The 27,175-nt window shown below is 43.5% G+C and overlaps 2 long non-coding RNA genes across 2 annotated transcripts; both read right to left on the bottom strand.

The window, feature by feature from the left end:
- Positions 1-11,997: 11,997 nt before the first annotated feature.
- On the bottom strand, positions 11,998-13,946 carry LOC124275105. The gene is made up of 3 exons (XR_006898206.1): positions 13,863-13,946; positions 13,037-13,159; positions 11,998-12,160 (listed from the first exon to the last, which is right to left on the bottom strand). It is a non-coding gene; the product is annotated as an uncharacterized LOC124275105 (long non-coding RNA).
- Positions 13,947-21,047: 7,101 nt separating this feature from the next.
- Positions 21,048-22,033, bottom strand: LOC124275106. The gene is made up of 2 exons (XR_006898207.1): positions 21,584-22,033; positions 21,048-21,382 (listed from the first exon to the last, which is right to left on the bottom strand). It is a non-coding gene; the product is annotated as an uncharacterized LOC124275106 (long non-coding RNA).
- Between the last annotated feature and the right edge of the window lie 5,142 nt (positions 22,034-27,175).

Below are 27,175 nucleotides of genomic sequence, written 5' to 3'. Positions count from 1 at the left end.
AAGATGTAGTTGGTGCCCTCTCTGCGTTGGTAGCGACGGGACCCTCAGGAAGATCGTCAGACATCAGCATTGGTACATCAGGCTGCGTGTAGATCTGCGCTGACGTCACTGTTGCCGACACCGTTCGTTTCTTGTGGCGTAGATCAGGTATGATGATCGGCTGATCATCATACAGGCCCAGTTCTGCGACGGGAACAATCTCGGCTGAGAAGGTTCTAGTAGACTTCGTCGATTTCCCCTTGGAGGTAGACGCTGCCCTGGGGGTACGGAGTCTGCGTTGAGATGATGTAGAAGCCCTCTTAGTCTTTGGCTGCGACGACGGGATGTCTGGGGATGCAGGACGCTTCTTGGAGACGGCGGACTGCGTCCCACGCCTCTCCTCCGAGGGTAACTCTAGCGGAACACCAGATGGGAGGGGGTCGTCCGACAGCAGTTGACTGGCGAGGGGTTCCGATGTATCGGCCATGGCTAAACTCTGTTTACGTGACCTATCTGCTGCGCGTCTCAAGACGCAAAGATAATATTTGTTAAAAGCAGAATTCGACAAATTATTACAGTAACTGCAACGTGAAGAAAATGCACATGGTGCAGTTCAGCTATGGCATATTAAATGCGGATCAGCAGCAGAAAAACGTAACCTACAAACAGTACAGATTTTCATCAACGTAAACTTGCTGAACAATCACGGCGTCCCGTGAATAAACAGCAGAAATACGAATAAATATCAATACATCATTGTTGAAGGATACTAGCTAAACCTCTATAGAAGGCTATAAGAGGTAACTAACTAAGAATAATCAAAGGATATAGTGTGTAGGGAGACACAGGCGCTCTCACATCCTGCTCACTGGGCGAAGAAGGAGAGAGTGAAGCATGAGGGAAGAGGTGGCGCCTCCTTTCCCGCGCATTTTGGAAGAGGGAGGCAACTCTTGGTGAGTACTAATTAGTGATTTTACATTGAAGGGAGCTTCAATTAGGGAGATACAAGTGTTCCACTATGTTCGCAAGAAGAAGAAGACAAGCAAAAGAGCATGAGTCAGGATAAGGAAAAATATGAAAGCTTTAAATCACAAATGTGCTGATTGGTGGGAACAAAACTTAAGGTCAAGGGTGTTCATAGTGATTCTAGTAATAGAAAAATAGTGGAGAAAAAATAGCCGTAAATGGATGAAATTCTCCCAAAACATGCATTAATGTCTTTGCACTCAGTATGTCAACCACAAATTCAAAGGAGGAGTGTTAAAGGAACTAAGTGGAAGATATGTTTTTATTGAATAGTTGCATATACATACAGTGAGAGTACAAGTTTCTTGTCTTGTGTAATATGTTGCAGTCATCAGTGATTATCATTATTATACCGTTGGTATGTTTAGTTTAGTCCAGCCCTACTTGATGATAAATCTTTAGGTAATGTATAACGATTTTGATGATCATTTAATCAGTGAAAATTATGTGTAATATCCCACCAGTATGTAATACCTTGTCTGTCAGTCCTGTCCGTCGTCTGTAATTCATTTCGTTTCCTGAGCAGATCTTGAAAAACGTTCATTATCTCCTTCTGAAACTTTGTATGCATCAGCCAAGTACTGAAGTGGTGCCTTTTGATATTTTCAGAATACTAAACTTTTATTTCAATGGCTAGACTTAGAATTTCTACCTGGTAAGGGTTTGTTTTTGGATCAGAAAAATGATCTTAGGATTTATGTGGAACTGGTGGGATAATTATCTTCTGATGATTCTTGTTGTCACATCGATAAAATAACTACTTTTAAAACAAATATAAAATATATACTAAATATAATCTCATGTGAAATTAAATGATATGGTAGAATTACTAAGACAGACAGGACATGGGCTCTAAATTGACACAAGCTGATCCTTATATATTTTGGCATTCAGATTTTCCCAGTTTGTTTCATTTGCAAATAGTCTAATTTTTCTAGACCGAACGATCCTTTCTCATTGAAAAAGCCACAAAAACTTTCACAAAATCACACAGATTAGCATTAGGTTACACAACACCAAATGTTTTCCCATAGACTTCTATAGTAACCTTATATATTTTTTTAAAATATCCAGGCTATCAACAGCCATTCCATGTACACATGGGTACACTCTAGCCTTTAAACTACCATCAAAACAAAATATCAGGCCAACTTGTCCTGCTCGTTTTGAGAGCACAGTAAGCGGAACACATCAACCCCAGTTCCGCACCAAATGTCACCTACTGGAAAATATCTGTACACACAATAAGCATAAGTGATGGTGATAAAAATGACAGCACTAAATACTTCAAATTGTGGTCAGTTTTAATTACTGGTTGGATGTGCTTTTAAAAAATAAACATCTTACACTATTTCATCCAATCACAGCTGTCACATGTCTCTGTCTCTCTTCACTTGTTTACATATGGCTCTTGCGCAGGGAGCAAGTGATACTGATTAAGTGTAGTGGAACCTATAGGAAAATTTAGAAACATTTGCCCTAGGCAAATCTGTGATTTATGTACTGTATATACATGTAACTTCTCAGAAAAAATATAAAATTGCATGAAGCTTCAATACTTTTTCCTGTCCAACATATCTATAAGGCACAAGAATATAGTGATTTGCTGCACTGACAGCTGTAAGAGTTATATTATGTCTATTTCACCAAAGCTATACAAAATGCACTTCTGTATTAATAGAGAAAGTTTTCAAATCATACCTATACCATGGGAGTTTACTCTTATTTCACAAAAGAAGGGGGGCCATGGGTTAATTCCATGCATGACTGGGACTGCCTTGATCATATCAATCCAAAATATATTTTGAACGACAAAAATCATGGAATTCAGGCCAGAAATTGGACAGGTTTAACATTAAGCAGCATTAACATCCTGACATATGTAAGGCAGGATGATGAACTTTGCCAGAATGTAATTAGTGAGGGGTTGGATAATGCCTAGCAGTCTGAAACACTGACCACAGTACCCTGCCGCCTGTTAGTCGATCAAGGCAAATGACCCCTTCAACAGATGAAATCACTTTTAAACCACAGCATAAGAACTTACACTTGAATCTGTTGATTCATCAAGCTAAGACTTTGAAATACTTCCAGAAATTCAAAATTATTTACTGTGTATTGTTTGGAGGCTGTTAGACTTGCCAATTTCATGTATAAGCCAGTTTAGAGGGAACAAAGTGAAAAAATCCACATAACTTTGGAAATGCATTGGTTACCCTGCCCTAAACTGAATATTTTTAATTACAATTAACAGTGTTTGGCAATATCAGCTAAAAACAGAGCTTCTCTGCAGTAATTTATGGGTTACTGGGTTAGAGAAAGACACAATGTATTTAGGTAAACAGGGGAGATAATTTTACGATATCGAACACTCTCATGTCAATAAAATGTGAATTCAGACCCATAATATTACATTCCACAAAGGTCAGTTGTTATTATTTACATCTAAGCAGCTTCTGGGGTTGATGTACAGCCCTTATTTCATGTCTGGGAAACTGAAATACTACACAGTGAGGCATTAAGGGGACACTGTCAGAAATTTCTAATGGATGAGGATGACCGAGTGATGGAATTTGGTAGTGAGACATTGTGGTGCCTTAACTGGACTGGGGGCACTTAAATGTACTATATGTACCTACATGTCCAAGAACTGCAACTTCTACAAGGCGGTAAAGCATATCGAAGCAAAGGGAGTATGCTTGATTAGACACTGCCAACAACAGCCTTTGGACCGGCTTGTCGAAATACCACATTGGATGTGAAGGCTTCTTTTTCTGCTGTATTTGTGAAGATACACCTCCCCATTCACCAACAGGCATTCTACAAGCTGAAAATAGTGTTGAGATTACATTAAATGTCAAGTCATAAATCCATAACAGCAATGAGACAGTTGTTAATAAAATAGAAATTCATTTTGAAAGTCCTATGGGTGAAAAAAGGGGTATATTTTTAAAAAAGGAAAAGAAAATTAGGTCGTTGCATATTCAAAAGGGGACAGACAGAAAGAATTGATCATATGCTACACTGTTTGCATTTAAAACAAGGGTTTGTGACATGTTCTGCTGTCAGCAGTGAACATATTTCATGATATTCTTATCATTTGACTTCAAACTGACCCTCAGGAGATTAACTTAGACACTCACATTGTTGTGGCAGTGGTGATTTTAACATAATTTGTTGTCAAATTCCAACAAATTTAGAAGCCAGGGAACCACTACTTGATGGTAAGACTCACCTTGAGGGTCTTTTACCACTGTTCGACCACAAAACGAAGCAACGTTCATATTCTGGACACTAAAACAATCTATTCCACTCAAAACAGCCATATCTTTACTCCCAGTACCTTTAAACTTGCCTCTACATTAATGCTAACATGTTTCCATGGTGAAATAAACACAGGAAAGCATGTAAAGTATGAATTACTGAAAAATGCTCGAACCCTGTAGAATAATGGTCTGCATCTGCACTAATTAAATCTGTGACGTATTTATTGTAAATATATGTAGCTCCTTAGAAACAAATGGAAATTGGTTCAAGCGCTATACTTTGTGCTCACTGCCATGTGTGTATGACACATATATATGCAGAGATCAGATACATCATAAAAGCTGTTAAGAGTTAAATCACTATGGTTTTGGCAGCTTATTGCAACATGTACTTCTGTATTAATAAAGAACTTTCTATGACCATACACAGGCCCCTATTGTTTATTCTTGTTTCCCAAATGGAGGGGTTCACAGGTCAATTCCATGGTTCAAAGATGATGCTTCAAACATGTCACCCCTAAAATATCTTTTCGACACTGTAAAATTGGCAATGCTGATAAAGCCAAAATAAAATAGACTTCATATTTCAATTTAAATGATGGTGAATTGTTTGGAGTAATGTGGTGACAGCAACTTGTGATAGCAGAATCCGATACATCTCATGGAATTTGGTTGTGACACTAATTAGATTAAGTGTTAAAAGAGGCTGGACAGAGTCAGCTGGCTGGAACTGCTACCCCTACACTGTTTACATCTAACTGACAGGTCCATATTTGGTATTTTAACTATGGGAGGGCAAGATCCAATGTTAATGCCTTCATTCCAATGAAAAATTCAAACTAACCTGTATAGGTTTCAGATTCTTTGAATATATTCCTCCTTGGGGTACTTATAAGCATTTAAATGTCCATTTAAAATCCCTACGACAGTTGTAACAATATTTGAATAAAATATTTACAAAACAAAAACTACGTTTTGTCTTGTGAGACCACCCTTACAGGGCCCTCTGGCCCCCTACAGCCAAGAGCAGGTAACTCTAGACCGTAACCTCAGACCTCACTTTCCATGCTGAACGACATCAGACAGAATGTGGGGAGAGCTGAGGCGTACCCTGCAAGGAGGAATATATTCAAAGAATCTGAAACCTATACAGGTTAGTTCGATTCTTTTTATATATTCCTCCTTGGGGTACTTATAAGCATAAGACAGACTCCTAAAGACGGAGCTAAGGAGCTGCATTCTGTCTGCAGAAAACACCCCGACAAGAAGTGGAATTTCCCAAGCTAATTATAGCAGAAAAAGCACACTTTACCCGGTCACGCGTCCACCATAGCCAATCAGGCGGGGCATGAGCCAGGGTCAGGGTCGAACATATGTAAATTGCCCAGCCAAACCTGCGCTAAAGCAAACTAACGAGACACACCCTCCCTCCTTCCCGTAATCTACTCGGAAGCCGAAGATAAGGGTCCGCAATAAGCCGCCAGAAACGAAATGCCTTAATATGTATATATTTAGCAAAGCTTCCAAGGCCAGTAAAGTCTAGAGCAGAATGCAAAGACATGGGAATAAAAACCATCACCACATAAAACCTGTCACCAAGGGAATATGTAAACAAGATTTTTAAAACCCAACACCAGTGTTAAAAAAAAAATTTGGCATAGAATGGTTCACATAATTCTCTCGAAAGCTCAATCGGCTAGAGAGGTGGAACCATGCCCACTGGAGAGAACTGACTGACCGAACCGAGCACGATCCTTAGAATGCGTGTCAAGTTGGTAATGGCGAATGAAGGCGTTCTGCTGGCTCCAAAGAGCGACAGAACCGATCTCATCATTGAGCAGTGCCGCTGTGTAATGTCAACAAAGCGGCATCTGCCCTACCCAGTCTGCCTGCAACCCCTCGGGGGGAGGTAAACCTTATCATTGTAACCATACAATTATGGAAACAAGCCAACGAGATAAAGTGCGCTTGCTAGCAGACTCCCCAGTCTTCCCGCCACCGAACAGCCCACATGGGTACCCGTACGGATCCCTGTTGTTCGTTCGTTCGTGACAGGCACGGGTGAGCAATCGAAAGATTGGTCCCCGGTCGCGGAAGGCTGGTTAAAGGTGGAAAGTGCGATATGAGCAGTCACGTGGAAAGCAATATCACACTGAGAGTGGTAGGTATCCGGGAGTCGAATACAGGACATGATCAGTATAAAAATACTGTCAGTGTCGGGTCAGTGGGAATCGCATGGATGTACCCGACCCTTCTACCAGAGTTCACCACAACAAGTAAAGTCGTCTTCCACGTCAACAAGTGAAGTGAGAGAGACGATATACTTGAAAAATTAGGGCCGGACAGCCAATTGTGAATAAGTGGCAATTTTAAGGTGGGCTGGGTCGCCGACGAGGCGGTCGAACCCTGCTCATGCCAGCTACGACGCGATGTACGAGAGGATGCTGCCTAGGCAGAGCACCATCAAACGAGGTGTGAAACGTGGAAATAGCCATGGAGTACCCGGCAATGGTGGAGGTCATAAGGCTCTCAACCAAAACGAGGTTATAGTAACTCCAATATCCGAACTAAATCCGCAGAATAGGGATTATGAAATCCCCCTATCTGCACACCAGCGCGCCCCACCTATCAACACACTGAACGGGTGTCGAATCCCAGCCAGAATTGTGTCTGCAACTGGTGCAGGAATTCCTATCGCGACGCGGACAGGACCCTGGAATCCAGTGGTATCGAGCGCTCTTACAGTACCCTGTCCATCAATCGAGCTGGCGTTCGGTGGCTAACGCTCGCGGATCCGAATCCAGGAGCAAAGCGCAGAATCTGGTTCGTCACCCAGACGCAAACAGATCCACCTGGAACGACCCGAACAACTGGGAGATAATCCCGAATATCTCCCGGTCGGCATCCACTCGTGTGGGGCTAGTATCGCCGTGAGAGTGCATCTGCACGGACGTTGTCTACCCCTGGGAGATAAACAGGCAAAACCGAATGCTGAACTGATCGCACCACAGTAGAAACTGCCACGCCTCCTGAAGGAAGCGGCGGAGACACTGTGCGCCTTTGCTTGAGAATGGAAGACATGGCGTTTGATTGTCCATTTCTAGGCGAACCACATGGCCCTGCACCAACACCGGAAGCACTCGAACACCCTGCGGACTGCTCTCAGTTCTAACACATTGATGTGTAGGCTGACTTCCCGCTCCGACCAGGGCGGAGTGCTGAGTGCACTCCAGGACCCCAACCTGTGAGTCCGTCTGAACTGAGAGGGAAGGTGTAGCGGGGGTAGGAGTGTCGAGGGGATCCCCTGGACAAATTCCGACGTCCGTCCACCATCGCAAGTGAGGAATTAACCACTTTCGGGCGTTGTGAGAATAATCACCGTAGCTCTGCTGGGACCACAGCTAGAGCTAACAGCTTGCTGAACAGTTATCCTCAGACGCGCCGCGTAAAACCGATCCACTGTCGCCGCCATGTTGCCTAGCAACCGAAGCCATGTTCGGGCTGGCGCATTGGGCGACTGGAGAAACTGTGTAACAGTCCTCTGGACTTTGGCGATGCGGTCGGGCAAAGGAAACAATCCCCTAGCTCCGTGTTGAATCTGGCCCCAAGAATATCAGATCCTGCGTCGGAGCGAGGTCTGATTTCTTGAGGTTGATAATCCAGCCCAGTGACACCAGAGTATCCATCATGCACAGTGTGGAGGCTCTGCTTAACTGAGGACCTAAGGCCCTGAAGCCAATCGTCAGGTACGGGTGACAACACCTGCCCTGAGACCTGGCTAACTGAGCTGGGATTAGCATAAGTTTGGTGAACACCCTTGGCGCCGTGGAGATGCCGAAGAAGAACACGCAGCGAAACTGGTAGCGCGTCCCGTCGAAGGAGAACCGGAGGTACTTCTTGAACTTCGGGGAGTGCATTGGAACATGGAGGTATCGTCTTTGAGATCGATTGGCGTAAGCCAATCCCTGTCACCGACGGAGGAGATCACTGACCTGAGTGTCTCCATCCTGAAAGACGGCACCTCCAGTAACTGGTTCAACCCTCTGAGATTCAGAATGGGTCTGAACCCTCCGTCCTTTTTGGTCACTAGGAAGTAGGTGGAATAAAACCCCTCTCCTTGTTGACCCACAGGAACCACCTCGATGGCTGCCTTGTTCAGTAAGGACTGAACCTCGGCACGGAGCGCGTCCGCCTTGTCGGCGGGAGGTCGGCACAAGCGTGTGCGAACCCCGGAGAAGGACGGAGGATCTCGCCTCCACTGTGGCAAATGGCCATCCCTGAGCGTGGACAGGACCCAGGGATTTGAGGTGGCTGCCTCCCACTCCCGGAGGAATAGGGACAGCCGGCCGCCGACAGGGACGTGTGGCAGGAGGCAGTGCACCCCCCACAGTCGGCAAGTCTCCGCTTGCGTGAGTGGGGGGCAACAAGGGCTCTGGGGAAGGAATCAGCGGGAAGCCGGGGCTGGCTTCCCCTTGCCCCGAAAAGGCTGCTGCGCTTGAGCAGGCTTGCCCTTGCCTCTCGCGCGCCTGCTCCGCTTGGACTGCAAAGGGGCAGTCCACTTAGCAACATCCTTCGCCGGGGCAGAAGGATAAGCGGACGCAAGCGGGGAAGGCCGCTGGCGAGGAGCGGAGGGCTGCTCCAACAAAGGCTTTGAGTCTTTGAAGGTAGAGACAGCCTCCGCGGCCTCCCGTACTACCTGCAATGCCCCAGGGAACAGGGAGGATCCCATGGTATAGGGCAATGACAGGAGCGCTTGTTGTGTGGCCGGCGAATACCGCGCCACAGACAACCACAGGCGGCGCAAGCCCATGACGGCACCCATCATCTGGCTGGCACAGCACCGAATGCTATCCCTAGCCAGATGCGAGTGTACGTCCGTGAGCTGGCGCGCGAGCACCGACTCCGATGAGTCGGCGCCACAAGCGCTGTGAGCCACCAGCTGTCCCTGCAGTGCAGACAGGTAGGCCGAGTGGACTGCTACTTTGAGGTGCTGGGCCGCGCACCGGTAACATTCCTCGAATGACCGGTACGCAGACTTCAGCGGCAGTGAATTAGCAGGAAAAGGGGGGAGGCGCCTGCCCTGCCTGGCCGAGGCCAGGGAAGACGAGGACGACCCCCCTAACGTGACTGAGGCAAAGACGCACTCGTCCACCACTGGTGGTTCGAATAGCGTCTCCTCCCCCAACTGGTACCTCCTGCCAACGTCTGGCAGATCAAATCTCGAGCGAGAACCAGTTAAGAGAGGATTTACCACCTCACCTACCAGTGATGGTAGGATGCGTAGGCGCGCCTCGGCGACCTTGGTAGGCGCAAAAGCCTCCCCCGGGAGCCGAAACTCCGCGGGGTCGAGCGCCTGTGTGGGAACGGCCACCTGGGGCAGGGCTTCGGCAATTTTTTCCCGCACCTGCCTCAGAGACGAGCCAAAGGAGTACGGCACTCCCGCCTCCGGCTCCTCCCTCCCTCCATCGTCCTCCATGTCCACCTCGGCATAATCCTCGGCAGCCGTACTCTCATACTCCTGAGAGACCGCCGAGGATACACCAGAGGCTGAACCCGAAAGACCATAAAGGTCAAGAGGCGCCAGAAGCAACGAGTCGCCCAGCCGGGCAGAACTCGCCCCAAGTCGCCGAGGCGCCCGAGAGGAACCTGCCGCGACAGGCCTCCCGGGCAACCCAGACTGGCTGCCAGGCGCCGAGGTGTCCCCGAGCTGGGCAGTGCCGAGGCGACTGCCAGTCAGGGCACCAGGCGAAGCCAGGGGCAACCCTGCATCGCCGGCGCCAGCCACCTGTGACGGACCTACGCCCGAGCGAGGTCGCCCTTAGGGTGCCGCGCTATCTCCCGCGGCCTAAGCCGGGATCAAGCTGCCCAGGGGGCCAGGCGTTCCCGAGCCTTCGGGCCAGCCAACCAACCCCAGATGCGTCAGATCCACCCCGCACGACCGGCGCGGTGAGCTCCTTACGGAACCCATCCAACGCCGTATCAATGAGAGATTTCACTGACGCCATCTGTTCCTGGAATAAAGCGGTTAGTGATTCAACGGGCACAACTGGTGCCGACACAACAGGGGGAAAGAGACAGGAGCAAGTTGAGGTTTGGTATTAGATGCCTCCTTGGAACCTTTAGCTCTTTTGGGAGCCGGCTCCGTATGGGAAGCGGCTCCCGTAGACCCCTTTTTGTGTGAACGTTTGGACGGGGGATCCTGCCCAGATATCACCCCCGGCCCGAATCAGATTGCTGTAGAACAGCTGATCCGCTCGTCGTGCTCTAATCGTTTGAGGCGTAAAAGTGGCACATGCCACACACCCCTCTTCCTCATGGTCAGTTTGGGTGAGGCAACGTAAGCAGACCTCGTGTGTGTCCTTGACGGGAATGGCCGCAAGGCACGAAGTACAGGATTTAAACTGCAACAAGTAAACAACCTGTGCAGCAATCAACCCCATACACACAGACATATATGAAAAAACACGCATGGGCGACACAACTAATGCGACAACGTAGCATACAGTTGACAATAACCATAATACGCACTGACATAACTACGACTTTTTATTATCGTAAGATAGAAAATGCAAGCAGTGGAAACGCCCTACATGTAACCACATATACGTAAAAATTACTAACCCCACCTGTAACATTGAAAAACCACACGGGAAACCAATGAACAGTGATGCTAGCGAAGGTACCTGGCCGCCATCTTGGCACGCACCCGGCGAGCCGACCGCGACAGGTACCAAGTTACAACTAAAAATTATGAATGAAAAAGTTCAGAACAAGCCTTCAAATCGCCCATGCAGGGAAAAAAGAGAACCATACATACAGTTGCTGTTTCTGACCCACTCATAATTCTCGCCGGGAAAAGAAAACTTTCTTGTAATGGACCCACGTCTATGTCGGGAAACGACAGCATGGAAAGTGAGGTACGAGGTTACGGTCTAGAGTTACCTGCTCTTGGCTGTAGGGGGCCAGAGGGCCCTGTAAGGGTGGTCTCACAAGACAAAACGTAGTTTTTGTTTTGTAAATATTTTATTCAAATATTGTTACAACTGTCGTAGGGATTTTAAATGGACATTTAAATGCTTATAAGTACCCCAAGGAGGAATATATAAAAAAGAATCGACTATAATCTACGTATTCATGTCACCCAAGCTTTGAAATACTTTCTGCAGGTAACAAAAGTCCTCATTGTTAAATGATTTGGGTGGCCAAACTTGCCTCATTAAAATAATTTATCTTTAAACAAGGTGACATAAGAAATTTTCAATTTAATTCACATTTTTCAGTGATTAAGAGAATTGAAGTAAGTGGCCAAACTCAGACTCATGAATGAGTGTTTTTCAAAACCACCAATTAAAAAACATGTTTTTAATAAAATAATGAAGGGCTAAACTGGGATAGAAATAGAAAATACATTTCATCCAGTCAGTGAGATAATTCACAAATGTAGAACACAACAACATATTGTAAATAATCATTCAGAAGTTTCCTAAGTAGTCAGTGGGGTTTATTTTAAATCTGCAGGGCTGCTGCTGATGTGTATCATCTGTTCCACGTTGGGGACACAGAGAAACTGTTCAATGAGGCATTTCGTGAGCATGCCACGACATCGACAAACTGTGAGGGGGACCTGGTTATGGATATAGAGCATGAACAGCAGTGGCGCCTCAACTGGACAGAGAGACTGAAATGTACCAACTGTGGCTAACTGTCTATGCATCATAAGCTCTACAAGGAGGTAGAAGTAGCTGTGGCAAAGAAGGGACGTCGCTCCTCCACTGCTAACAGTGGACTCCAGATAGGCCTGTCGAAATGTCCCATGGGGAGTGAGAGTTTCCGTGTCCTCTGCATGAGTGCAGATATTCCACCCCCATCCAGTTCAGGCATGCAGAAAGCTGCAAACAGAGTTTGTGATGATATTAAATCTCAAAATGTGAAGGATATGAGGGCCGGGAGGGTGGAAATGAGGGAAATAAATAAATACAGGGGAACAAATTTAAATAATGTTAGCATGTCTACAGATGGCATGTACAACAACCCACTTAGTTCAGGTGTTGGGAAAACCCCTTTCCAGCCCGCCACTCAAGTTACTCTATGTTCAAAGCTGTTGACAACATTTCTGTGTAAACAATCCAGACTGCACTGCTGATTTGCACATGTCAGAATCATGTCAGTTAGCGGCAGAGTGTTTCAGGGACAAAGACCAAATTGATGTAGAATTTTTGACAACAGATGCTGATAGTGCAGCTTACACAGCTCTCACTGAAATGTATAAAGCAGGGGAGATGGATGTTTGTCTGCAAACTTTTCTCGATACAAGGCATCTATCAGCCAGTTATAGAAAATTCATTAAAAAAATGTGGACATGATGCCTGCTAGAACTAGACAAGATAAACAGAATTTGGCAAATACATTTTCTTTAGACTGTGCATCCAGATGTGCAGCTGAGTTTTCAGCTGCTTACTCAAGTCATGCAGGTGACTTTCCAGGGTTGAAGAAATCTCTGTCATATACCTCTGATGCTATTGCTTACTGTTACATGGGAGATCACACTAAATGCAGAAAGCAGTCATTTGTGTGAAAGGGGGGAGAGCATAATTGGTTATTACACAGTAAATATTTGGATAAAAACTTCAAAATTACTCACAATGGAATTCATTTTCAAAATTTGACTGACATTCATCTCGGCCCTAGAATAATAGACAAGGCCCAATTCAACCTGAATAGTCAAAAGTGTGAATCTACAAACAAGGCAATGCGCAGGCCATTACCTCGTGATACAACCTTTACTCGGAACTTCCAAGGCAGAGCTCACAGTGCTGTGCATAGTGTCAACTTTAAAAGTCCAGCAAAATCACTCTTGACGCTGAGACACGGGCTCGGGTGTGCTGTCACTGCAGAAAGTAAAATTGATAATGAAATCAGCAAAAGCCACAATAAAGTACTAAAAGCTAAAACATACAAGAAATAAAAAATAAGTAAGGACTGCTGTGCTGAGAAAAAGTTAGAATTATTCAAACTCCATCATTGTAAAAAAAAATCAATATTCAAAAGACATGTTATTGAAAAGAAATACTGCATATTTGAAACATCAACACCAGAGAGAGGATCATTCATACACAAAATGGCCCCAAACAGAAAGACAGTAGGGTTTATGACTCTTGGTGCACAAACCCTGTTGTCGACAGTGAATTCTTTCCATATTGTGTTCGTGGGTCTCCACAGTCAAATGGTCAATGTATACACAAGAAGTGTTGTTACAGAGATGGCTCAACTTCAATTTTTTTGCCAGAGCTGTCAGTTTTAACCAAAACCATCTGGTAAACATTTATTTGCTATGCATGGGGCTAATTTGTGGGCTTTTTGTTTGGTTCCTGCCATGGACGGCCACGAAAAGAAACACCGCCCAATAACTAGACGACTTTGCAGTATACAAAGGTGTGCTCCAGCCGGCGAATTCAACTTCTTTGACGCACTTCACTAGGCAGAGAGGCACAACGGATTTAGGCATAAACGAGGGTGGAAACTCAACCTATCGACTAATACATGTGCATGGATTGATAAAACTTTCATTCATCTTCAAAACGAAACACTTACCTCTTCTAAAAACGACTCATTTTATTACTTAAATGACCTGAAAACATAGAGTCCCACCTACTTTCCACCATTTGTCGGCCATACTGTTATGGTAATGAGCGGTCGAATAAAAAGTGGAAACGCATTAAACGTATTTAGGAACAAGTAGAAATTGTTAAAAGTTCATCCCCATTCCTCCGACTTCAGAGCGTCATGTAATCACGGTCCGTTTAATTCGATTCCTTTTTTTGATACCACTGCTAATTACCATAACCAAAATGGTCGACAAATGGTGGCAAGTTGGTGGGCATAGTGTAAAGTATGGAATGGAGTTTGGATTGGAATGATGGAATTGAATTTGGATTTGGAATAAATGGAATATACTCATCTTGTACTAAACAAACCAAGTGTTGTGCCGCCCTTCAAACATTAATTAAATTGACAGTTTGTAAACAGTTCGGGAATCACTTTCCCTCCCGCTCCCAATTTCGTCACCTCCCACCTCCGGATAGAAGATAAGGCTAATAGACAGAGGTGTGGCAATAGCCAACCTCATAGTCCCTTAACCATTTTATTGTTTATCCACGGTTCCAGTGCAATAGGCTCCGAGTAGAGCTGTGCAGTGAGTGAGTTTAGCTTTACCCCGCATTCAGCAATATTCCAGCTATATGGCGGCGGTCTGTAAATAATCGAGTCTGAACCAGAAAATCCAGTGATCAACAGCATAAGCATTGATCTGCGCAATTGGGAAGCGATGACATGTGTCAACCAAGCCACCCGATCCCGTTAGTCGCCTCTTACGACAAGCATGGGTTACTGAAGGTTCATTCTAACCCGGACCTTCACGGGTATAAAGACAACCAACAGCCTTTCCGTATTCCTTTGATGGCAGGATTGATAAAGAAATGCTGTGGTCAGCAGTTCACACCCACAGCAAGAATACTTCCTTATGATTTACTTTTGAAATGGATTGATCACAGAATGTACCAAAGTGCAAAGAGCAAGGAAAAAAGGAAAAGTATTTTTCTACAAAATACTTATTTCCATTAAAATGCGGACTGTGTTGGAAGGGTTTGTCCCAGTTTTGAAATGTGTCAAGTTTTCATGCATAACGAAATTTAACATCAATTGACAGAAGAGCACAAGAAGATATTGTCGCGACAACAAATCAAATACGACTAGACCTCAGAACACTTGACCACACCAATAATTCAATGATGAAAACTATACCCCCTCAAACCTGTTAAGTTATCTAAGAAATATACTGAGCTTTGTCTGTGTACTGGGGTATGGCCTAAAGACACCCACAATCTGAAGTCTTTTAATTACCACTGCTAATAATTTGCATTTAATGAGATGACTGGAATATCATCTACTAGCTGTGTAAGTCCATATAGTGGTACATAAGGTTTTGATTGTACCTTGGTAAATATATTCCTCTGCATCTCTGTCTATAGACACAATAGTGGAGTGAACATATAATCAAGAATTTGAGATTTTAAGTGACAGCTATATTGAGACCATGTAACATTTGTGATAATATAGACATAATATATTGTTTTTATGATATAATATATATGTTATTTTCCTTCCCATGGTGTTTAATAATCCGTTTCCTCCTCTATATATGCCTAATCCTGCCACAACACAGGTGCCTGCCACCATGCAGGTGTGCCGTTAGCCTCACTTCATAGACTTACAGAATAATAATTGCAGGGATATAATTAATTCTATCCCCAAAATAAGCAAGTATAGATACGTAGACAGCACATGCCATCGGCCTTTCTTCGAGACATCTTGTTCTTATTATGTTAATCACCTAGAAAATATTTTATAAATTCAAAACTTATTCCGCCAAAGATATGTGCTTTTGAGTGTGTGGTGGATGGGCCATGGCTGAAGAGAGAAGCTGACACCCAGGTCTCTTAGCTTACGTGCCATATATCAGTGACCAGCTGTTTATAAACTGTCTTAGCATATTACAGAGGAGACTTGTTTATATATAAGAAAATCGGTGTCACTCCAAGTTCCATTCCATATTCCATTCCACTATTCCATTCAAATTTCCACTCCAAAATCCATTCCATACTTTACACTATGCCAAGGTTGTTGGGGTCTTTATGTTTCAGGTCATTTAGTTATAAAGTGAGTCGATTTTAGTGGAGGTAAGTGTATCGTTTTGAAGACGATTGTTTGTTTTAGTAATACATGCACATGCATCAGTCGATAGGTTGAGTTTTCATTCTTGTTTTTGCCTAAAACTGTTCTGCTCAAATTTCTTGCGTAAAGGTGCGTCAAAAAAAATGCACTCGCCGTATAAACTCGATGTAGGCCTTGGCTGGAATACGAGTTTATTCATGCCCTGCTTATCTCGGCTGCCCAACCACTCCCTGCAACCACATTTACCACTTGGGTCACCCATTTTCCTTACAAAATCCCCTCTACATTTGTCCCAAAACGTTTCCATGGCAGTAGATCAACATGGAATACCATAAATGATTAATTGCTGAAATATGCACTTACGGTCCGGCTCAGCGAGCAAACGATTCTCATTTAGTGTAGTGGAACGTATAGTATTGATACTAGTTCATGTGAATAAACTCGTATTCCAGCCAAGGACTACACCTTGGTATAGTGCAAAGTCGTCTAGTTCTAATATGCTGGACTATATTGATACGAGACCTCACAATCGCGATCAAGTTATACTAGTGTCCAAGAGCGTTCGTTGTGGTACTCTCGGATGGTAGTTCAAGAGGCCGAAGACAAAAGTCAGCAGTATAGTTGAAGACAGCAGCAGCCATGTTTATTATGGTTGGATAACAATGGTCGAAATGGTACATAAGATGGAAATCACGTGACAGAACGCACATCGGGACCGAGTGGCCAATGTTCCCGATGTGGAGACCCGCTCTGTCACTTACACACTTTCGGAAGTCGGACGGCGACTCTTCATCGTCGACGTAGTCGTTGGTGAGGCGACGGCCTTGGCCGACGCCCTGACTAGCCGCACAGCCCGTCCGCTTCGGTGGATGATCTGGGCCCGTTTCGTCGCGTCGTCTCTGACTTGTCTCCTTGGTTGGTCTCCGGGTTTGGTCTCCCTGACTGACCATGTGAGTCCGGTTTTATGCATAGGGACATTGCGCCACGTTGTGCAAGGTCACTGACCTGTGCACATGTACATACGTAAGATCCGCCGACGTGGGGAGGTGTTAATTGACATTTACTGATGGCATTGAAGATTAAGGGTCCTGCCCTGAGGGGGGGTTATGATAAAAGGGCCACACCGAAAGATTGCTGAATACATTAGACAGACAAAGTGGATAGAATTTCGGTGGACTTTGGATATATATGGAATAATTATGTTGTTTGAATATATGAAGTTTTACAGAAACTTATTGAAATGGTTTACTCTATGACAACACTATGACACTAGCAAACAATTTCTTCCACTTGCGAAATCTTGAAATAAATTCTGTTATCAGACAAGCATCGCCTTTGATCAGAGCTTTACTTTTGCATCTTTCATTGTAAACTAGGGAAGAGAAGTAACCACATCCAAACGAACAAGGAAACGCCCTTTTCTGAAAAAATGTTCATGTGTTTTGTATTATTTTCCCCTAACGTTAAATTGATGTCAAACGGGTGCTCGTGTTGTCCACATTATGATACACGGTAAAACTATCTAATTGTTTAATATCTATTCAGGGCATTATTTAAATGGTAAAAACAGTTTTTTTTCTGTCGAAAGAGTGGCAAATTCTGACCGTGAAACCTAGATATATGTTTTTGTACAATCACGGAAATATATAGATATTAGAGAGGTTGAGCAGCGCTACGTGTACATGTACGACTACGTGTGATCAGGGGATTCCCCCTAAATGCCTGTGTATTACGTCATCACTATTTGCTGACCTATCATCCCACAAGTTCCCGCTGACGCCTACTTCGAAGGATACACGTAAGTGAAAACTTGTGAGCTTGTTTTAAACAAAACAGCTGAATAGACTGTTGTATCGTTAAGATAGTGTGTTAAAATAAGTATCAAGGTATCATCCAGTAATAAATTAGTGACCAGTTTCTGTGAAATATAACGCGTTTTTTGCAGCCGTCTAGACACGAGAGTTAACCTATCGCTAAAGGAAGGTCATCATTAGAATCGTTGATATTAATTATTTATCATCGAGCATATGTTCCAGACATGTGTCTTTATATGAATAATTTCGTATTTCAGTATGGCACAACGCAAAACGCAAGTCAGGGTTTCTGAAAATCAGACGATGTCAAATTGCCGAGGGGAGTTCCAGTTGGCTGCCAACCCGTTCAAAGACAAGGAGGAAAATGGCAAACAGCAGCGAACAACTTGACAAAGTACACGGTCAGACTTCAAAGAAAGTCGATGCTAGAGCGACTTAGGGAGAGGCCGCACTTGATGTTAGACCACTTATGCAAAGTAACAATGGTTTATCGATGTTTTGTTGTTTTCGTGGACATGTAGGGTCTTTAATATGTATTTGTGTTCTCTAAAATCAGATCACTCCCGGATGAGACAACCCTACTAAGAGAGAAGTAGTACCAGCGTACTAGACTACCTCAATACTAAGTCAGAGCAGGAGGCAGAAGCTGAGAAGACAGGAACTGGATATGAGGAAGGAGGAACTGAAACGTGAGGAGAAAGATTTGAGCAGGAGAGAGAAGAGAGGGAGACAGAGAATGGAGCAGGAGAGAGAAGACAGAGACAGAATGGAGCAGGAAGAGAAGAGGGAGACAGAGAATGGAGCAGGAGAGAGATGAGGGGAGACAGAGAATGGAGCTGGAGAGAGAAGGGGAGACAGAGAATGGACCTGGAGAAGAGGGAGACAGAGAATGGAGCTGGAGAGAGAAAGGGGAGACAGAGAACGGAGCAGGAGAGAAGAGGGGAGAGAATGGAGCAGGAGAGAGAGACAGGAGACAGAGAATGGAGCAGGAGAGGGAAGAGGGGAGACAGAGAATGGAGCAGGAGAGAGAAGAGGGGAGGCAGAGAATGGAGCTGGAGAGCAAAGAAAAGACAGCGTTGTTTGAACTCTTACAAAAATGTATTAACAAATAATTATTAAGAATGAAATGTACTACACATTCAAGACAATGAATGTGTAACTTGAACTGTACATGTAACAGATTTGCATTGAATAAATATACAAGACATTGGAATATACATGACAGTTATCTTTACAATCAATATTTCACTACCAGGGGCATAGCTAGCGTATTCGCAAAAGGAAATTGCCTACACATAATTGTTGTAACATTGAAAGCACTTTGTCTTCATTTCTGGTGTCTCCCGCCGTGATATTGCTGGAATATTGCTTAAAGCGGCGTAAAACCATACTAACTCACTCTACATGAAAGCACAGGTCTCAAACAGTTATAATCTAGTTTAGGTGCGCATGTATTCTTGAAGTGATGGTGGATCGAGCTGAACGAAAATGCTAGTTTCACTTCCATACAGGCAAGTGTGGCAGTTTGTAAGGATAGCAGCAACTTTGTAGTACTTACCAACTGGCTGCAAATACAGTTTTTGGTTCTTCTTGAAATCTAGAAATGCAAATAGTGTGAGCAACTTGCCAAAAGTCCACTCAACACAGACTCTGACGGCTGACATCTTCTTGTTGAATAGAGCTTGATTAGCTGTTATCACGCCTCCTCTGTATGACGCTATTAGTTAAGGTGAAATTGGATTCGCTGGGTCACCATATACACAAAACACATCATTGTTTCGAGTTGTCATTATTCTCTGACATGTCCTTTTAAACCTCGCTTTCTCTCAACATACCAGCATCATGGCGTCGGCCTTCAATGGGGCCATAAAAATGGGCTATCATTCCATTGGGTGCTACTATACTCTGGTACTTCAAACCATGTACACGTTTATGTCCATTGAAAACGAGATTTTGGTTTGTTGAGGCCGGCATATCGGTCGCACAGTACCATCAATATACCCCCAGCAGTTAGTGAGAGGTGAACCTTGGTAATGAATGGATCAAGACATATCTTCTAGATGACCATGTGATAGCCAAGGTTTGTCCAGATTGTCTGGTAAATGACTGTGCATGTTATAAATGTAATTTAAAACAGTATTAAAAATGTGCGACAATTCTGAAGTCGATCTGCCAAAAAAGTGTTTTAAGCATTCAAGCCGATTTGGATAAGAGAGTCTTCTAAGGAGTATGCACAGACCATCAATGCCTGAACAAGTTGTACGATTCGAGCAGTGGAATTCGTCAGGTAGCAGTAGTTTTTTTTTAAGTGTGAATAAATTTTCTCCAGTAAATCTGAAGCACTTACGGCACTGATCGTCATTGAGGTCATGTAATTTGATATATCTGTCGGACAAAGTATCATCTTCTTTCAAAGCAGAAAGCAACCAGATATCATCGTTATCTTCCACGGCAGCCAAAAGATTTATATTTGCCGCCATTACTAACTAAATTCACACGATTGTAAGTCGATTTACATATACCAGCACATGTACCCGTGCTCAACCGCTCTACTAATGAACATACCAATGTCCAATGTCCTCGTTCTCCGACATTGCAAAATACATAAAACAAGCATGGTGCAGTTTTTACAGTAACTTCCTTATATTTGCAGATACTATCAAATGTGAGAATTGGACACCGGGTGTCTGCCTTTTTTCATATCAGAATGTAGCAGCTATATATGTTAGTTCATTTATTTTTCTACATGACAATAGCTGTTTCAATCGGCATGTTAAGAGTAAGTTACTGAAATAATTGTTTTAAGTAGTCACTTATTCGTAATACTCAACACCGCTCCAACATTGTTGCACTTTTGTACCGCATGAATGAATCCAAGTGGCTCCGTGTGCTATTAATTAGATCTAGAGTGTAACATCACAACAACCTCGCAGAGGTAATACTATGACGTCATCAGCAGTGTGACGTCACTACATTTGGCGCCACGTCAGTGGCGAACCTCGGCTAAGTCTGAGGTCACAGAGTGCAGCGAGATGTAAACAAACAGTTTGTTGTTGTCTGTTTCACGATTAATGAGAAAATTATCACACATAATTAAAGCAGAACTACTTAACGAGATGCGGTGTTCATATACCAACGACATATCATCAATATTTACAGTCAACAATATCCTTACCTGATTCTGTAAAGTTCCATAAACAACAAAATGTCTGAAAATGTTCTCAACAAGTTCTCTCCTCAAACACAACAAATATTCTCACCTTAATACTGAATTATAAACAACGCGATGACGTGAACGGTACACACCACGTCAGTGTCAGTAACGACCTGTCCTCCATCACTGTCTACATCAACACTACATTCACTTCACTGTGTACCACTTGACACCAGGAGATCCAACAGTTCATGATGTCGCCACGTCGGCCGCTGTCTCCCCGTTGTTTTTCCTGGCGTTGATGTCCACCCCGTCCAGAGACAGGACAAAATCCACTGTCTTCCTGTCTCTTCCCACAGATGCCAAGTGAAGGATGTTGTTACCGTCATCGTCCACCAGTGACACATCAGCACCTCGACTCACAAGGAGCTCCACCACATCCCTGTGTCCCCGTTGTGCTGCCCACATCACCGGTGTCCAGCTCCTCCATCCTCTACTGTTGATGTCCACCCTGTCCAGATCCAGGACAAGCTCCACTGTCTTCCTGTCTCCTCCCCGACAGGCGTAGTGAAGGATGTTGTTACCGGCATTAGTCACCAGTGACACATCAGCACCTTCACTCACAAGGAGCTCCACCACATCCCTGTGTCCCCGCCATGCTGCCCATATCACCGGTGTCCTGTTCCTCTCTCTCCTCTACTGTTGACGTCAGCCCGACTTTTGTCCAGGATCCGCTTCACCTCCGCCAGGGTCCCCTCACTGCAGGCGGCACGGAGGTCGTCGTCTGCCCGGGCGTCTCTCCGTGCGGGTGTCGGTGTCGCTGTAACACAAAGTAAACTCTGTACACACTCGGACATCTTCATCTTACAGCTACATTGTTCACATCTTACACTAATAATACAAAACACTCGATACATCATCTATACATGCAGTATAGCTGACAGCAACATGGCGGGTGTACAGGGATCACAAGAACTGAAAGCAATATGGTGGGGGTACAGGGGATCACAAGAACTGACAGCAACATGGCGGGTGTACAGGGAATCACAAGACCTGACAACAACATGGCGGGTGTACAGGGAATCACAAGAACTGACAGCAATAAGGCGGGGGTACAGGGGATCACAAGAACTGACAGCAACATTGCAGGTGTACAGAGGATCACAAGTACTGACAGCAACATTGCAGGTGTACAGAGGATCACAAGAACTGACAGCAACATGGCGGGTGTACAGGTGATCACAACAACTGACAGCAACATGGCGGGTGTACAGGGAATCACAAGAACTGACAACAACATGGCGGGTGTACAGGGGATCACAAGAACTGACAGCAACATGGCGGGTGTACAGGGAATCACAACAACTGACAGCAACATGGCGGGTGTACAGGGGATCAAAAGAACTGACAACAACATGGCGGGTGTACAGGGAATCACAACAACTGACAGCAACATGGCGGGTGGTTACAGGGAATCCAAGGACTGACAGCAACATGGCGGGTGTACAGGGAATCACAAGAACTGACAACAACATGGCGGGTGTACAGGGAATCACAAGAACTGACAGCAACATGGCGGGTGTACAGGGAATCACAAGAACTGACAGCAACATGGCGGGTGTACAGGGAATCACAAGAACTGACAGCAACATGGCGGGTGTACAGGGAATCACAAGAACTGACAACAACATGGCGGGTGTACAGAGAATCACAAGAACTGACAACAACATGGCGGGTGTACAGGGAATCACAAGAACTGAGAACAACATGGCGGGTGTACAGGGAATCACAAGAACTAGTTGATGTTTTTCGCATATTAGTCATATACATGAATAGAATGTCATCTAACATCTCTAACACAGTTTTGTGTGTGTGTGAAAAGCATTCTAACAAATTCACCTTAGATAACATCATATACATAAAAAAATAACACTACCCACCACTATTGGGGGTGGATCCCAACAGCGTCTCTCGCCTCCCGGACTCTATCTGTGTTTCCGAGACAGCGAGCCTGACCACCCTTAGTCGCCTCTTACGACAAGCATGGGTTACTGCAGGCTAATATTCCAACCCGGACCTTCACGGGTCACGTACATACAGCCTGTACACTGTTTACACATACGTGTATAGTGTAATACATACATATGTACACACATAATCAACACATACGTGTATAGTGTAATACATACATATGTACACACATTATCAACACATACGTGTATAGTGTAATCCATACATATGTACACACACATAATCAAGAGTTGAAACCTGATGTCTGGTTTGACGTTTGGAGATATTTACATGTGTTTGGTCCCGGTGTCCGTATGAAACAAGTACCTGCTGCCTTATCCCTACAGTAGTCGTTGTCTATCCGCTCTGTTCACAACCTTATCTATTTCCCTAATAGTTCTAAAAGTATGATAAACAAACTTACCCCACTACTGTCCTCACACAACAGACACATCTCACTGCCAGTATGGAAATGCCCTGACTAGCGACACTAGTCACGCCAAGGGGCCAGCTATGACGTCATTGTGACGTGGCTTATTGGAAGCATGAGTGAGTGAGTGAGTTATTATTTAACGTCACATCGGCAATATTTCAGCCATATCGTGACGAGAACACTTGACATTAAATAGAATATATAGAGAAATAATAAAACCTGTCGACGAAGGACAGTAAAACAACTAGAACATCAAATTACAACTAAAACTAGTATTGAGAGTTAAAACTGATAGCACTATTTGGACAATACAATTTAAAACAAGCTATAGATCATTCCAACACCAGAAGGTAGATCACCAAACTAGGGATCATGGGGACTTATTGTACCTTGGCTACCTGCATGGACCCTAGTTGGTTTACACCATCCCTTCAGCTGCTGGCGATTGTAAGAAATGTTAGCTATAATTAAAAGACAAGAATGCTACGTCTAAAAATCCTGGCAAGTTTAAATTGACTTTGAAAGTTTTGGGACTTACATACCCCTCAGGAGGACAATAATTTTACGCTACGTCAACCCCCTTTGAGGGTACAGCCACTAACAATCTAAGTTACTAATCAAACTACCAATCATTAAAACACAGCTATATACAGAATATATTAATCAAAATTCATTAATGAAATCAATTTCTTTTAAAAAACCAAGAATTAAATGAAGATGAACAGAATTAAAAAGATCCTTAACAGTTTTAACATTGAAATATTTATCCCTTATGATGGAGAATTCAACACAGTCAAGCAGGAGATGCTTGACTGTGACTCTCTCATCACAAGGGATACAAAACGGAGGATCCTCACCTTTTAATAGGTACTCATGAGTATATCTGGTATGGCCAATGCGACATCGTCGCATAATGACCTCCTCAAATCTGGACTGACAACCCAAGGAAGTGTATCCTATATAGGGTTTTACTGCATGTAATTTATTGATACCTACTTGGGTGTCCCACTTCTTTTGCATCAGATCACGGATGTAAGATCTAATGCAAGCTTTGTAATCAGAGTATGGGAGCAGAAGTGGTGTCACAGATTTGTTGAGTGCAGCCTTAGCAGCAATATCAGCCATCGTGTTCCCAGAAATTCCAACGTGGCTGGGTAACCAACAAAAGACGATGTCACATTGGCCAGTAGCAAGCTCATTATACAATTCAATAATTTCTAATAAAAGTGGATGTTTGCAAGACAGATTTTTTATAGCCTGAAGACAGGAAAGAGAATCTGAAAAGATGATATATTGTTTATATTTGCGGTGTTTATTAATATATTTAAGAGCTGTTAAGATGGCGTTTGCTTCTGCTGTAAATATAGCGCTGTTATCCGGTATTCTAGAAGATATTGTTCGGGATCCAACGACAGTGGCACATGCCACTGCGCCACCATCCTTGGACCCATCTGTAAATAAGGATTTGTATGTAGTATATTTATTTCTTAATTGACTACATTCTTGTTTATACTGTAATTCATTTGTTTCTGATTTTTAAATGTAGTTAATGTTAGGTCAACTTGTGGCTAACCAATTGCCAAGGCGGAGAAGAAAGAAACGGGAAGGAGCTATATGTTCTAGCTCAATGCCAGCAGCAGAAAGGAAAGGTTTCACTCTTATACCAAGTGGGCGGAACAAGAGAAGGCTTTCTTGTTTTACAGATCTTTATATAGTGGATTAAAGACACAGTTATATGCAGGGGTTTGACTCATTGGAATAAAGTTTTGTAAGATACTGTAAAGAGTTAATTTTATACGGCGTTGTAAGAGATGGCTCATCAGCCTCGACGTAGAGGCTGTCAACAGGTGAAGTTCTAAAGGAACCAAGACATAGTCTTAGACCTTGGTGGTGGACAGAATCTAAAAGTTTGAGATTACTGTTGCAGGCTCCACCATAAACGATGGAGCCATAATCAAGTTTGGAACGTACCAATGATCGATATATAATTGTAGGAGGGTAGCTTGATCCCTCCCCACTTAGAATTGGAAACGACTTTCAAACCAGTCAAGTGCCTTCAAGCATTTAGTTTTTAGGGACTTGATATCGGGAAGAAACGTTAGATGCGAGTCAAAATTAAACCCAAGAACTTGGCCTCCTTTACAACTTTGATGGGAGTGCCATTGAGAAACAGTTCCGGGTCTTTATGCGGTTTATATTTTCTACAAAAATGTATACAATTAGTTTTGGATTTAGAAAATTTAAAGCCGTTTTCAAGACACCATTTATGTATTTTATTTAAACACAGCTGCATTTGCCGTTCAATGGTATGCATATTCTTACCGCGACAAGAAATGTTAAAATCATCCACAAAAGTGATCCATCAATTGAATCGTTTAAAACCTTGGATAAACTGTTAATCTTAATGCTAAATAAAGTGACAGACAAAATACTGCCTTGTGGGACACCCTGATCCTGATTATAATGGTCAGACAGGGTTGAACCCACTCGGGACTTGAAATTGCCTGTCTTTTAAAACTGTGATATAAAAAGAGGCAAACGACCCTTAAACCAAAATCATGTAAATCCTTTAAAATGCCATGCTTCCAGGTGGTATCGTATGCTTTCTCGAGATCAAAGAATATCGATACTGCATGTTGTTTATTTACTAATGCATTTTTGACAAAGGATTCTAAACGTACCAAATGATCAATGGTACTACGATTTTTCCTGAAACCACATTGAATATTTGTAATAAGGTTATTGGTTTCAAGATACCATGTTAATCTATTGTTTATCATTCGTTCCATGGTTTTACAGACACAACTCGTTAAAGAGATTGGTCTGTAATTAGACGGATCAGTATGATCCCGGCCAGGCTTTGGAATAGGGACTACAATGGCATTACGCCACGACGTTGGGAAATTCCCTGAAGTCCATATTGTGTCAAAAATATTTAGAAGAGTTTCCAAACAAGATTCCGGTAAATGCTTCAAGAGCTGATAGTGTATGTTATCAGCTCCTGTTGCTGTATCACGAGCTTGCTCAAGGGCAGTGTGGAGCTCATGTAATGAAAATAATTCATTATAGTCTTCGCCATTGTCTGAGTTAAAATTTATTCTCTTCTTCTCCTGTTGTTTCTGGTATTGTTGAAATTCCGGGACGTAATTTGACGAAGAAGAATGTTTGGCGAGAGTTTCACCAATCTTGCTGGCAATATCAGACTTATCTGTTAATAAAATATCACCATCCTTCAGATGGTGAACAGTAGATTTTGAACCTTTGCCCTTAATTCTTTGTATCATATTCCACACCTTTGACATAGGTGTACGGGAATTAATTTTGGAAACATAGTTCCTCCAAGACTGACGCTTAGTCTGTTTAAAAGTGCGTCGAGCCTTAGCATTGAAAATTTTTACTTTATCTAAATTATGAACTGTAGGATGTCGCCGAAAATACTTTTCAGCTTTCTTCCTATTCTTTCTGGCCTGTTTACAGTCATTAGTAAACCATGGTTTACGAATATGTGGAATTACAGAGGACTTAGGTATAGTTTGATCAGCAATGTCATTGAGGATATCAGAAAACAATTGTATAGGGTCGTCGCTGTTTGCAAAGACTTCATGTTTTAAATGGTCGACACACAAAGCCTCATATAATGACCAATCAGCCCTGGCGAAGTTCCTTCTTGATGAAGGAGGATCATCACCAGGGTTGATGTTTTGAGAATGGTGGGGAAATGATCACTACCACATAGGTCATCATGGACCATCCATTCAAATTC

This window comes from Haliotis rubra, unplaced genomic scaffold, assembly GCF_003918875.1.
Source record: "Haliotis rubra isolate DU_JTF1 unplaced genomic scaffold, ASM391887v1 Scf1984, whole genome shotgun sequence".
Taxonomy (NCBI): domain Eukaryota; kingdom Metazoa; phylum Mollusca; class Gastropoda; order Lepetellida; family Haliotidae; genus Haliotis; species Haliotis rubra.
This window is presented reverse-complemented; position numbering and strand designations above follow the sequence as displayed.